Source organism: Triturus cristatus, chromosome 5_2 (assembly GCF_964204655.1).
Source record: "Triturus cristatus chromosome 5_2, aTriCri1.1, whole genome shotgun sequence".
Lineage (NCBI taxonomy): Eukaryota > Metazoa > Chordata > Amphibia > Caudata > Salamandridae > Triturus > Triturus cristatus.
The window spans coordinates 453,603,605-453,618,431 of NC_140588.1; the positions used below are offsets into that span (position 1 = coordinate 453,603,605).

Consider the following 14,827-nt stretch of genomic DNA (forward strand, 5'->3'; position numbering starts at 1 on the left):
CTATATAACCCAGCTTTTATGCATTATATATGGAGTTTTTCCTGAAGAAAATCCTAAGTAGTAAATATATCATCATAGTAGCATGCCATGACAGTACAATTAGCTGTTTAGGCAGATGATCTTGTAGGTATCACATCCAGAACTCTATATCTCCTTCTGATATTGAACGAACAGTCTCTTGATTTGGTATTTTACCAAATTAGAACTTGAAAAAACTCCAAATTATAGCTACTAATTTGAATACCTTTCAACAACCTGGTGTTGGTTCCACTGCAAGATATTTAGGCGTGAAGGTGTCTAGGTATGCAGGCGCGGTGACCCACAATTTATTAATATATAACTATGGGACTGCTCATACAGAAAAGACTAAATTACAGGAAAAACTTAAATATTTACCAGTGTTTTTGGTTGGTCAAATCAACTTTGTAAGGATGATTTTCTTACCCTAACTACTATACCTATTTAGTTGTTATGTTATGTTATGTTAATGGGATTTGTAAAGCGCACTGCTACCGTTAGGTGTCCTGGCGCTAAAAATGCATTGCCTGCTGATCCAGAGGGTGAAATCATAACTAAATACAGAATCGTGATTCGTGAATGGGAGTGTTAGAGAAAAAGCCAGGTCTTGAGACCCCTCCTAAACTCAAGCAGGCCAGAGGCCTCTCTCAGCTGTGAGGGGAGATTATTCCAAAGCTTAGCAGCGCAGTGGAAAAAGCTTCTGCCCCCCCAACTGGCTGTTTTAATTCGTTGAACTTGTACCTGTCTTGCTGTGGTTGAGCGAAGTACCCTGGAAGGGGTATACCAGTGTATGTATTTTCTCATAAAATCTGGCCCACCTCCTTCCAGAGTTTTAAAAACAATGCAAAGGGCCTTGAACTCAATCCGCTGTCTTATGGGTAACCAATGAAGGTCACTAAGTCCCTTTTTTATAGATACAAACGTAGGGATGCCCAGAAGAAGTCTGGCAGCAGCATTTTGTGCCGTCTGTAATCGGCTGAGTTGCCTTTTGTGTATATTAATGTATAAAGCATTGCAGTAGTCTAGGCGGGACATGACCAATGCCGTTACTGCTGTTCTAAGACAGTCATCCGTCAGGAAACGTTTGATTTTCCTCATGATCCTGAGAATTAAAAAACAGGATGATACCACCTTACTTATTTGGTCAGCAAAAGACAGTCTGGAATCGACCACAATTCCCAGATTTTTTGCCTTTTCAGTAGGAACTGGGAGTGAGCTCAGAGGTTGGGGCCACCAACTGGGTGACCAAAGATTTGAGGGTTTACCAAAAATAATCACCTCAGTTTTTCCAGCATTGAGCTTCAAGCAGTTTGCAGTCATCCAATCGGCAATGGATTGCATACAGTTATAACAGTCCCGACCGGCCTCCTCCTCTTTGCCTTTTTGAATAGACATCACTATTTGGGTGTCATCGGCATAAGAGGTAAGTTGGAAGCCAAAAGAACGGATAAGAGCTGCCAGCGGAGAAATATATACATTAAAAAGCGTAGGGCTAAGCGCCGAGCCCTGGGGAACCCCGCAGGGCAGGGAAAAGAACTTAGAGCAATCTGTGCCAATATCTACAGTTTGACGTCTATCTAAAAGAAAGAATTTTAAAAGAGCAAGTGCCTTACCAGTAACCCCCTTCCTATTTAAACGGTCCAGCAACACATCATGGTGCACAGTGTCGAAGGCTGCGGACAGATCTAACATGATCAGAATGGCCGAGCCGCCATAATATAATGTTTCTCTAATCTCTTCCGTGGATTTGATTAGCGAAAGCTCCGTGCTGTGTTCAGTGCGAAATCCAAACTGAGTGGAATCAAGAAGTTCATTTTTTATAATGAATGCACTCAGCTGGCTGTTCATCTCTCTTTCAATTATCTTGGCAGGTACAGGAAGTCGAGAGATGGGCCTATAGTTATTTGGCGCTTTAGGATCCAAATTTGCCTTCTTAAGAAGGGGAAGAATAGAGGCCTGTTTCCAAACTTTAGGGAACAAGGCACTATTAAATATATTATTACATACAGAGTTGAGAGCAGCTCCAATAGTGTTGGGTACAAGTTTGGCTATATGTGCAGGGCAGGGATCTAAAGGAGAGCCAGATTTAATTGCCTGCAAATGTTTTATGGTGTCTTCAACACTCATATTCTCAAAATGATTCATCAGTACCAGTGACTTCCAATCTGCGGGAAAGTCCTCGGTATCTTTTATTGAGTCTTCTGCCTGTGAATTACTAAAAGAAGAAAAGATAGAACCCACTTTTTCTTGAAAAGTAGAGGCCAGGAGTTCGCAGAATTCCGGGTTGCCGTTTGATTTGGCCAAGACTGGAGTTGTCTGTTAGTTTCTATCTGTGCATGCTGTTTAGCTCTGGGGTGGGTAGTATGTATGTTATGTATGATAGTGATATGAATGTGAAGTATGTAGAGGTGTAAATGGTTTGGGGATTTTCTGAACTAATGCCAATAATTGTATGTTGGTGGTAATAGACATAAACATTATTTCGTCTATTTTGCACTATTGTTGTCTTTCCAAAGCTAATATATATATATGTAAAGACTATTATGTATTTTTGCACAGTTTGGACAGCTTTGTACATAAAAAGAAATTTTTGTATGTTTTAAAAATAAGAGATGAATTTCACTGGTACGTAAAAATGATGAAAAAAAGAAATTAAATAAAAAAGATATAATAATAATGTATACATAAGGGTGTTTTGTGCTTCTTCTATGTGAGCCCACAACAATTTGACGTAAAGCAATATAGGTCTAGAGGGATACTGTGTATTGTAATACCTTGCTGATCTTCATATGAGGATTGTTCGAAAAGATACCGTCCAGGATGTGACCAGCCTTATGTGTGGGGACTGAGACTAATTGAATGATATCCCCCCTCCAAAGATTTCCTGAAGCTTAACATTATCTGCATCCTGTTTATCTTCCAAGTGAAAGTTAAAATCTCCTAAAATAGTAAACGAGTTGACACATAGTCCTTCTTCAAAGAGCAATACCGCTGACTCTAAAAACGCACCCCTAGTTCCAGGAGGGCGATATAGAAGAATAGCATGGAAGGTGTCATGAGGGGAGATGCTAACGTCTACTGCCAGTGCTTCGAATGTCTGATTTGGTACTGGGTAAAATGAGGGATTTAAGGAGTTATGATAAATTATTGCCAATCCTCCCCCTTTCCTGCCCGGTCTATCTAGCGTATAGCATAAATACCCAGGTGGCAATGCGTTAACGAGATCAGGGCCAGACACTTCATCTGACCAAGATTCCGTGATGAAAGCCATTTTAATGCAGTGTTGCTCAATTAGTAGTGCACATTCGTCACTATGTTTGATAAGCGACCTAGCATTAAGAAGCAGTGCTTTGATTGGTAACGTAACATTCTTGTCTTTAGCCTTAGATTCACTTCTAATCGCATCTTCTGAAGAAACAAACTACAGTTTGTCAAAGCACCTTGCACACGGAGCACAAGCTCCTTTAAGAAGTGTCTCAGGGCGTATTCTAGGGCAACACATGTTACCTCTATTCGGATCTAACCGAAGGAGAGCCTCTCTGGAAAACCTGGTTGAGCCTAAAGTGGTAAGACCAGGGGGACATGCCCTAAGCCCGGACCGAGCGCGGACGGGCGCAGACGGGCTTGCCTTAGGCGCGCCTGTCTGCCTCTATATGTCCCCCCCAAAAAGTTCTTTACGAAACTAGATTCTAGCATCTCAATTTTTAATTAGGGAAGTTAATAACCTAGAGAGGTTATCAAAACTTTCAATTACTACGTCTTCAGTGGAGTTGGGCCCTCCCAAATTTCCATCTTTATTAATGTGTAAAACAACGGGTGCTTCTCTTTGAGGCAATTTTCGGGTACACACTCGCCTTGACATTAACTCATTGTGTTACTTGAATCATACTTCCACCGCGTTTAGTACACCACCACATTAAAAAAGTGCTTTATGCATTTATTTATTCTTGCAGACTTATTATTGCCATGAACTGGAAGTCTAAATTACTTTTAGGGTTTTCAGATTGGTGGAAAGAAATCTGTGAAGTGTATTCATTTGAGCACAATATTGTTCATTTCAGAAAAGGAATAGGAAGTTTCAATTCATTTGGGAAAAGTGACTATTATTATTTAATAATTCCTGTATGTGAATAGGATTTTGATTTTTCATTTTATATGTGTTGTGTAAGGTTCTATGCGTGATTCACAATACTTTGCAATTGCATTTCTCAACACGAAGAAAGTAATGACTATAAAAAAAAAATTTTAAACAAATAAAAAATACCATTATTATTTGCAATCATAATTGCATCGGTTTTACAGGGGACAACCCCACAAACTAAATTCGGCTTTAAATAGCAACTGTCTTAATATTTTTGTTGCACAAAATATCTCTGTCGTTCTACTAGAAGAAATTGTATGCAAAAGAGATTACCTTTTCACGTACATGCTTTATGCAAAATCATAACAAGAGACAGAGGGGTTGAGGCAATAAAGGGCCGCACTTGCCAATAATTATATTGTGGGGTGAGAGTAAGATATTCTCAATGTTGCAACGAACCATGGAGTACAGCCCCTCTCTACTCCAAATGGAAAAACTTCCAAGGCAAAAATAGCAAAAGTAGCCTGGATCTTATCTCTCATTTCATTAATGTATTTTTTCGTGAGAAGAAAATGAATAGAGAACTAATGAAGAAAGAAACTTTCGACATCTACATTGTCTATCTGTTGCAAACATATGCACAGTGATCACTGTGTCTGTTAATGAAAAAACCTTTGCTGAATTTCATATGCATTTTTATACAATACATTTCTAATCGTGAGTGCTGAACCATTGTTTGCTATATATACAAAGCATGTAATAGGTCCCAGATTAGATTTCTAAAGAGACTTTTAATTAAATCAGTTTATTTACCTTCTGTTATGTCATGTTATATTAGCCTTGCTTGCAATTTGATAGATAAACCCATAAGTACACTTAGCACAAAAGTAAGTGTATAATGGCGACCCAATCCATGCCAACATTCCTGCGCTTTTTCAAGAAATAACAGATTTTTATTATTTCCTTAAAGTTCCTTTTTTCAGGAATGTAGATATGACAAATGTAAGAGGTGTGGGTTCCATCTGTGAAAAGTCTCACTTTTTCGAACTTCCCATGTTTGACATTTGCTATCGCTGCGACTCCCCGGTGGAGTCTTACTTATTGGTTTAGACTTGCCGCTTCCATGGTACCGACATTTTAATATGAAGTCAGCTTAGCAAGGGACTACAACTACGAGCAGATTTCTTGTGACACATGTTAACAGACATGTTACATGTAGATAGGGTGCGGAACACTATTGTTTGACCATGCTGGCATCAGCACAGGTAACTCTGCCAAGATGGTGCCGTCTAAATTGTTGTTATTTAATTGGGTACTGAAAGGGCTGCACTATTCCTTTTGGGTAAAGTTTATGATATGTGGTGTTTTCACTTTATGGACGTTATGGTTAAGCTTTGTTGATTTTTTTACTTTGAGATTAGCACTTGTTATAAAGACCAGAGTCAATGCCTTAAATATAGTGTCCAGAGTCCCGCATCCAGATGTAAGATTTACAATAGCTGGTTCGTTAGTATACTAGTGTGACAGCATATTTCTCTTAGCCAGCGACTAATGAAATGTTCCCTTTGAATGGCCTGGAAGAGTGGAGGTAATTATTGTGCCTATCACATCAAAGGACGTAGTAAACAATAAGCCCATTCTAGGGACTTTAAGATTCTCCTACTTGAGGAAGGGGCATGAATAAATAATTTCCATAGCTTTTTCTGGCAACTCGAGTACAAATAAATCAAGGAAACCTCCCTTTCTTAACAAGAGGGATAGTGACTTATTTATCTGATCCCCAGTGGTTGTCCCCTTTGACGTTCAGGAGCAGAAGCACAGGCCTGCATGATCGGTGATAGGCCCCAAGAGATGATGTGCTCTACCTTCCGAGGAAATCGCTCAACATGCTATACAGTTGGCTGGTTTGTTGGGAGTCGGCTAGAGGTGTAGGGCTGATGTGACACCTCTACATTCGGAGGGTTTATTACATGCCATCAGCTCGCCTCCTCCCTTCTGAAAGCGATGCACAGGCCTGGAGAGCTGAGAAGGAACATGGAAGGGAAGGAAGAAGAACCAGTGTTGCTGTTGACCCCTCTCAGAAGTTTGCCTTCAGGGTGAACCAACTCCTGGCTTGTACTCTGGGACCTTTTGAGACTCTTTCTCCAGGTCTGTGGCATCAGCTACCTTTCTCTCTGGCACATCTAATGAACAGTAGACCTTTGTAGAGTCCTTAAAGAGGTGGCATTGTGGAACCCAGTTGATATAACAGAGTTGAAGCTGTAATGCTGTAGAAGTGGACTCTGTAGACTTTGGCTGTTGTGCACAGTCACCCTGCAAGAGTTTGAGGTCTTGGGAGGTTGGGGAGTCTATGCTCAGAGTATGGTTGCCATGTAGGACATGTGGAATGATGCGGAGGAGCTGAAGAGCCCCAGATGAGGAAATCACTAGGGCTAGTCAGAGGGGCTAACGTAACTCAGAGCCCTTCCAATAAAGCTGCTAACAGCAAGAGAAGTGATCAGTGGTGCAGATTATGTGAAGCAGTGGGCAAAACCTCTTTAGCTTTTGGTACTGCTTGTGAATGGAGATCACTTACAACAAAACAGTGCAAACTCTTCTAAAATCATTCCAGCAGGGATCAAGATATTGTCATTTGTGCCTGATACTCAAGCACAGCTTGGTTATCTCTCCTACAGTGTCCTGTGGGAAGCCCACAGGCAGCAATAAACCCTCAGAAATTGTCCAACATCCTGAAAATCGTGTGACCACGCACTGCTTTGATATTGCCCTGGGTGAAGCGGAAGGGGCCTTGCTGTTGTTCTTTGCCAAGGGGAATAAGAAGAAATTGTCTCCCAACCTGAGGGGAGTCGCGGGTCCTCACTTCGCAGCCCTGTTGATGGAGATGCCAGAGGGGCACAGGGCACCATGGCAGTTTTCCCTCCTCCTACTTATACCACGGAAGGAGAGAAGCAGTGAAGCAGAAGAAATGGGGAGAAAGCCAGTCCCACCACCCAACTAAGTGAGCAGTGTTGTGTGGACAAGTAGGTCAGCAGGACCATTTGCTCAGGCAGCTCGCTGTACGGTCTCTCTGTAAGGAGTGGGTGCAGATGGAGTCGTGAGTGACTAGTGTCTCAACAGCACAATGGCAAGTTCAGGTAAAAAAAAAAGCTCACAAGTGCAGATGTTATCTTTAAAGATATAAAGGACACTAAGAAAAAGAAAAAGTGAAAATGTGGACTTTTTAAAGGGCAGTGGGCACGTCTCTTTTTTTACCAAGGCAGCCTTGCTGAGCAAATCGGAATCGTAGGCTGCCTGGATCGTGTGGTCTCCAACATCTTAATTCTGACTAATGCTTAGGAGCTCTCTCTATCTCAAGACCTCATATCCTACATTTTTACGGTCTGGCTATAATTAATGTTTGAGAATCCCTTTTGTAGGTCAGCCTGAATATAAGTGTAATTTCCTAGTGAGTGCCTGTGTTAATGTTCAAGTCTGCAGGTGTTTTCTAAAGATTTTAAAAGGCAGTCAACCTTTATAGTGTATTGTGAATACCTTAGCATAGCCTTTAGGTTTGTCTAGGCACTAGAAGGTGTTGCTGATTTGCCTTGTTACGTCCTGCAGGTGTATAAATTGTTGAATGGAATCTGGCAAATAATGGAAACAGACAGGTTTTATTTGGTTATCTGCACCTTCTCGTAAATCTTTATGGTTTGCACCCTAGTTAATCATGTGAATCCCCAAAGAAGAGGGTCTAAGACTGTTTTCACCTGACTTTGTATTTGTTTGTGAATGTATTTTTCCTGTTTTTCAAATAGAAGCACTGGCTGGACTTTGATTTATTGAGCGTCAATGTTGTCCAGAATTATGGGTATCAAGCCCACTGCACCATCCTGAGTCAGCCTTTGATTGTTCTGCCTACCTCTTCTGAGCATCAAGTGGTAAAGGTGTCCAGAGTATGAAGGCCCTAGAACGACAGAGGTGAAAGGTTCCTATTGATATAATTGCCGCTCAGAAACTTAATTGGCCTAGGACCTGAAACTGATTTTCTTACAAAACCAGATAGTGGACCAAAGTTTACGTGTGAGGGTCAAAAACAAGCCTCGCACTAAAGATGGTGGTGGAATCTCAGTCTCCATGGCAGAAGGACATCGCTTGAATGTGGCAGATTTTGTGGCATCTGATGGAGAATTTTCTGATGTAAGAAATCTGGGTTGTACTTGTAAAATTCTTGATGTTTCAAGTACGGTATCCTAAACCTTAATACTCTGGTAAACTGCAGTAAATGCAAATCTATGCAAGTCATACTTTCCGAGTGCACTTTTCTTTTTCCTGTACATATGTCTGTGTATTGTCCCCAGTGCGCGCTATTCACAGAATTAAGTATTGCAGAAATATGCGCCTTTGCACATTTAATTTTTTCCCTTTTTTCATCCTTATGGAAAATATTTTTCTTCTTTGAACATTTAATAATGCTATCTCTGAAATTCTAATTATGCTACATATTATCGTGGCCTGATGATGTACAAGTGAAGGGTCAAAGGGGGCATTACAAGTTTACTTTCTGCTTGACACAAAGCCAAAGCCATACACCCTTAGACATTTATGGCTCCCTCACCAAATAACCATAACATTTTATTTCAGCTATGGTTAGGTAAGGATAAATGACCACGTAATGATATATTGCTGTTCTTTGTTTAGTGATATTTAATGTTATACTCGTTGCCTTCCTGGTTTGATTCATAACGTTGTATTAATCATACATCTGTAGAACCAGAAACTGCCTTGCAGTAATGCGTGACAGTATATAATTAAAATACCTCCATCTTCTTCCATGTCTCCCTGAAGATAAACATTTCTCTGATCCGTCTGCAATTCTCCCCTCAGTAATAAAAAAAGATCTCTCAATTCCCAGGAGGACTCCCCGGGATCTGAGGCTGTGTGAGATTGCTGCTGCCTGGCGCGGTGCCAGCACAGCAGTGCTATTCCCACCGGCCGCATTTGGCGTGATTACCAGATTATAAATTACACGGCAGCGGAACTCTGCACTCCTGCAGATGAATGGGGGTTTTGATGAACACACAAACTCTGGAGGACACGCTCACCTTCGACCTGTGGTTTCTGGCTAGAAACAATGCAACTGCAGAGGTACAGACCAAACGATACACACTGCTGCGGATGTAATGGAGACGCAGTTGCCAGAAGGCGCATTAAACTGAAACAGGCCCTCCTGGGTACTTCCAAGTGTATACATTTGTAAATCTGAATAGAATAAACCGAGGGAAACTATTTCCTGGACTTTTCTCGACCATTTTAAGGTGAATTTCCTGTCAGAAGGCATAATCACGGTGCGCTGATTCTCAAAGATATGTTAATAATTTGGACATCCACGTATTTTAGGTTTCTTCCAACATGTTTGTGAATATTTCCTACTTTTAGTGGAGTTACACAATTCTCCAAAAGACTACATGAGGATCTAAATAAATAAGAGATTCCCAGGCGTTCGCCTACTGCATTTTTTATTTACTCTTCTTGCTGACTAAAGATAGTTTGAAGGACTTATATGTTACTAATGTGCATTACAATACTGAACCTATTAAAAATATTTTGAACTTAAAAATTAATGTAAATTAGTTTTACATATATATTTTATTTATATAGCAAAGTATAAAAGCTACTGCACTATTAACTTAATTTTGAATGGTATATTTTATATTTAAATAATTGATTTTTCTGAAGTTTGAAGTGAAAAAATATATTCCAGCCTAAACTAAAAACTTTGGGCCTCATTTATGAAAAGTGACGCATCACTGCGTGAAAACAGTGATGCGTCACTTTTCACTGCGCCCTCCCTGCGACTCCAGTGATGCGTCATATTTACAGTATGACGCATCATGTCGCAAGGAGTCACAGATACGTCAGTATTTCTGACGTATCTGTAGGCGCAAAAGTGACGCATTGCTGGAGTGTGTCATAAAAGTGACGCAACTCCAGCAATGAGTCCTTTCACATGGGGCAAGCCCCATGTGATAGGGCCTGCGTCAGTCTTACGCCTGCTGTGAGGCAGGCGTAAGATATTGACGCATTTGCACCCTAGAAGTGGCGCAGTGAAATCTCGTATATTTCACTGCGTCACTTCTACGATGCTTACTTACGTAGGAACGCCCACCCTGCATACATTATACCTGACGCAGGTATAATGTAGTGCAGGGCTTTGCAAAGTGACGCATCTAGGTAGATGCGTCACTTTGTAAATATGGCGCATCATGGCGCATGTTTTACGCCACTGGTGCGTCACAAAAAGTGACGCACTGGTGGCGCAAAAGTGACGCAGGTTACTCATAAATGAGCCCCTTTAATTTTAATTCTGCATTAATAAATATTAAAAGTGAGCCATAGTAATAATTAAAAGTAGTTTAATTATATTTTAATAAAACATAATTTTACAATAATGTATAAATAGAAAGAGGTAGCTAAACTACATTATAATTAAATAATACCTGTTTATTGTTACTTTTATAACATTATATTTAAGCATATTGTTAACTATTTTAAATAATTTAATTTATTTTGAAATGTTTTCCTATGAGGTTTTATTATCCCTACCTTCATTATTTTATATAGATAGGTGTTGCAGTATATCTGTCGTTGACCACGTGTGGTGCTGGACTTACTATTGTTTCTTTTTCTCAGTATTAACTTATACTTGTAAATCTGTCTCCACCTCCTGTCTTTTGGGGATTGTGAGACGTGTAAGTCTACACTTTTGAGTACCTTTACACTTGGATTTTGTGAATAGTCCAAAGTTATTCAAAAGTATAAGAGTAAATTATACCTGTAAAAATACTCACAAGTGTAAGTTACCTTCGTGAATAACTTGGTAACTCATGAGTAAGTGCATGCACTGCAGACCACTCAACTCAGAAACAGAAAAGAAGTGATTGGCACTCTGTGATTCAGAGCTGTGTTGCCCCTGGCTCCTGTTTTAACTTCCGGAGTAATCGAGTTACTGGGTGCACTGTTGAAAACATGCTCAAAAACAGGTGTGTGACTACTGTTGTGTATAAAAATCACAAGTCATGAAGCATCTGAAGCTGAAGTCCAAGTTTATTACCAATAACCCCGACGTTCAGATTTACCTCGCCTTTAACTGTCCTCAGTTCAAGTACAAACAGGTCTACCCCAGAGCATAACTCAGAACCTAAAACACTACCACATAATGCTTCATATGCAAGGTGGCAGACAGAATAACTCCCATCTGCACTTGTGCGTAAGTGTAGAATGGGATCATTCTAGGGTCCAAGTTTTTTGCTTTATCTTTGACTCTTTTCTCCAACTACAGGGCTCTGCTATTGCAGGTTGTTGGCCAAGTCCCAAAAGTAAAATTGAGTGGCAATTGCTTAAATTCTTTGGGAAGAAACATTTCTTTGTTTTAACATGGAATTATCAAAACATTTTAGTGTCAACCCAATTATCTGTGCTGCACATTTTAAAGGTGTTTTATGCAGCATATGTAGATGGTGTAACAAGGTACTCACATTGAGGGTGTTTTTTGACTTGTCCAACCACCGTGTAGCAAGAACATTCTTTTTTTATCAGCGTTTCGGTATTAAGTTTGCTTTTCCATCTCCACGTTGGTCCATTTGCATGCACCTAGAAAAGAGTGTTATTGTGAGTTAGATGCAGTGGTTGAAGTGCATAAAAAGATACGGGAACTGTGATCATGAGTGCAATGGAGCAGGTTCGTGAGCGTGGGGTTGTGGCCAGAGACGTGGCTAAAAAGGACAAATAGTCTGCAAATATTTTATTGGCCTTTCACCTAGAGGTAAATTCATATAAAAATGTCACACACCTTAAATGAAAAATAATTGCACGTTAATCAGTGGGAAATGGACTTTTATCCATTATGAAAGCTCAATTGGTTATTGTGATCACTGCAGCTCTGTGTGTGTAACTAGACAGTCACAGAATTGAATCCTGGTTGATGCAGTGGGGAATAGTGTAATAGTGACATTTTTATTTATAGTTCTATTTGGTCCCAACCTGAGACTGACAGAAAGCACTGTGAATATGCAAATTATTATTTTAAAATTATATTACACACAATATAAACTAGGTTATCACAAAATATGCAAAAAGGTTTAGATTATAAGAAAAAACAAGTCCTTTAAAATTATACAATTTTAGTACAAAGCAATCAGACTATACCAACTGCAAACTTTTCATAGATTTCTATTAGACAAAGCACTTCAGAATTCAGCTTGTAACACCCATACATTACTTCCAAAAAATAATACATTTTTGTCGCCATGATGCCTCAAACGACTGCATCAATTAAAGCCATATTCTGGCTACCAAGTAGCCCTCTAAATCTGCTGATAAACCAATTGCACATATTACATTTTTTTCAGGTAGGAGCCATCCTCCGAGAAAACTTTTTTTTCTTTCACTATCTATCTCACCATTAGTTTCGCAGGACATGATACTTCCTTCCTCTATTTTCAGCCAGATGTACCTCAAGGTTAGCATTAACCATTCAAGAACAGCTATATTCTTTTACCAAAGTTTAGATTTCGAGGAGAGAAAGAGCTGAAAGCATGCCACCTTTGTAACTGCTTATCCCCCATTGTGGTTCAGCATCCATTAACAATGTCTGACCTTCTTGCGCATGCCTGGGAGAGAGTTGCTGTTGACTTCTTTGGGCCTCTAGAAAATGGACATCATCTCATGGTAGTCATTAACCAATATTTGCATTTTTCGTTGCAGGATGCCCTATCATCGACAACCCATGATAAAGTAATCCAGTGGCTTGATGACATCTTTGCAGCGTGGAGCATCCCCGCTATTCTCAAATCTGACAATGGCCCACCTTTCAATAGCAAAGAATTCAAGGAGTTTCTTGTTCCACTCAATGTCAAGCATCAAAAGAGTATACCTCTCTGGCCCCAAGCCAATGGTATTGTTGAACAATTCATGGGCACCCTCAAGAGGATAATTCAATGAGCATCGATGGAAGCAATTGCTCTAAACCAAGCCCTGTGTCAAACCCTTTGTTCCTATTGATCAACTCCGTGCTCCACAGTTGGTGAGAGTCTGCCACCATGCTATTTGGGAGAGGCATCAGAACCAGACTACCACAATAGACATCATACAGATCAATGAATGCTGATATGATTTGTGTCACAGGCACTTCTCGAAAGTGCAAAATGAAAACATATGCTGATCAGTGCTGACACCCTCAGGAAACAGTCTTCAACAGAGGGGACAAGGTACTGGCCAAACTGAAAGGAAGCGAAAAATGGACACTCTATTTGCTGTCGACCCTTTGAAGGTCATAATATGTAAAGGATTTATGGTGACAGCGCATCATCCCGGAAAATCCATCACATGGGACTCATCACACTTTAAACACCTACATCGATGTTTATCAGCTCCTGATATCGAGAGTGAGGTGAACCCACCTAGATGGCCAGATCAAGCATCTGAGCCTATGTAATCAGTGCACAATCAAGATGCACCTCAACTACCTCATACCATCTGATCTGGCAAACCAGTGAGAGCACCTCAGCGACTCATTGAGGAACTATGATGCTAAAGTTGTCTGTACGTTGTATTTAACAAAAGGGGAGATGCGGAGTCTTGATACTATAAGCACTAGCACTGTTGTGGTCCTGTCCAGACTTCAAACAGGAATTAAGTAATTTGATTGGAGGCGTTAAGGTGGTTATAAAAGTTATGATGCAATGTGTGCAGTGTGTAATCATATGTGGTGTAATAAAGATGTCTTTTTTAGAGCTCCGTGTGCGGCATTTTCAGTTGTATGCTCCCGGCTGGGGAAGACACTGCATAGACGATTGGGAACGTCGTTCCCAACAGACCTCACACTCTGACCACTGGTTAGATGCTAGAAAGTGCCATTGCTGATTTGCACAAACTTCAAAAGTACTTTGCGGAGTGCACTTTCTACAATACCATATTCTAGAACCCTGTTTGTCTCACAGTTTGACCTTTGTTATTAGTCTTCACATTTTATGCCCTGCAGTGTAGTCTGTATAAGAGGAGAACCTCTGTCACTTACAGGGCCCATTAGGGGCTGGGGTGTAATATTGCCAGATGAGGGCGCAGTCAGCCACTGCCCACTTCCTTTCTTTCTAGTACATACGTTAGAAGATCTTTTCCATTAACCTACTTTTTACTACAGCCAGACTTTATTTTTCTAAAAATACTTTACTAAGCATTTTGTATGTGGTAATTTTCTTGAGTGTGTCACTATACCTGCCTGCGGTCTCTGTATCTTAGTTTATTGAGTGCCATAATTAATGGAAAAAATAAGTGTGACAAGAACAATGAACTCATACAAAGGAAAAATAAATAAAACACTGTACACCTCAAGATGCTGCAATATATGCAAGCATTGGAAAAGCCAATATGTTCAGCTCTATAAGGCTGATAGATTGGCTTTTCCAATGCTTTTTGTTACTTGCATGCTAATGGGTTCACCAAACGCATGCCTATGTCAGCAATCTTTCAATAGGTTTTCAATTAAACAACACCTATTTCAAGATGGCATTGAGATGCATGTGCACACATACATTGTGTCACGAGCACACATGCTCTGTGACATGTAGACTGAAGAACAAGTTAGGAAAGTAAATTAAAATATAAAAAGAGAAAAACAAGTGAATATGAAGGAAACGAATGGCTCAGCATCTTTGCCACTGTCCGGCCCTCGTATAAGCAAATTAATAAAAT

At 40.1% G+C, this 14,827-nt stretch overlaps 1 protein-coding gene across 5 annotated transcripts in view; it reads right to left on the reverse strand.

Moving 5' to 3' along the window:
* HECW1 (HECT, C2 and WW domain containing E3 ubiquitin protein ligase 1) overlaps positions 1-14,827 on the reverse strand; it is a 979,761-nt gene that overhangs the window by 797,363 nt on the left and 167,571 nt on the right. For 4 of the 5 annotated variants that reach the window (XM_085607421.1, XM_085607420.1, XM_085607416.1 and 1 more), the window contains one exon: positions 11,614-11,728. The exons of the other annotated variant lie outside the window; for it this stretch is intronic. The gene's annotated coding sequence lies outside the window, so the exon portion shown is untranslated. The remainder of the gene's footprint in view (positions 1-11,613; positions 11,729-14,827) is intronic. 5 annotated transcript variants of the gene reach the window in all.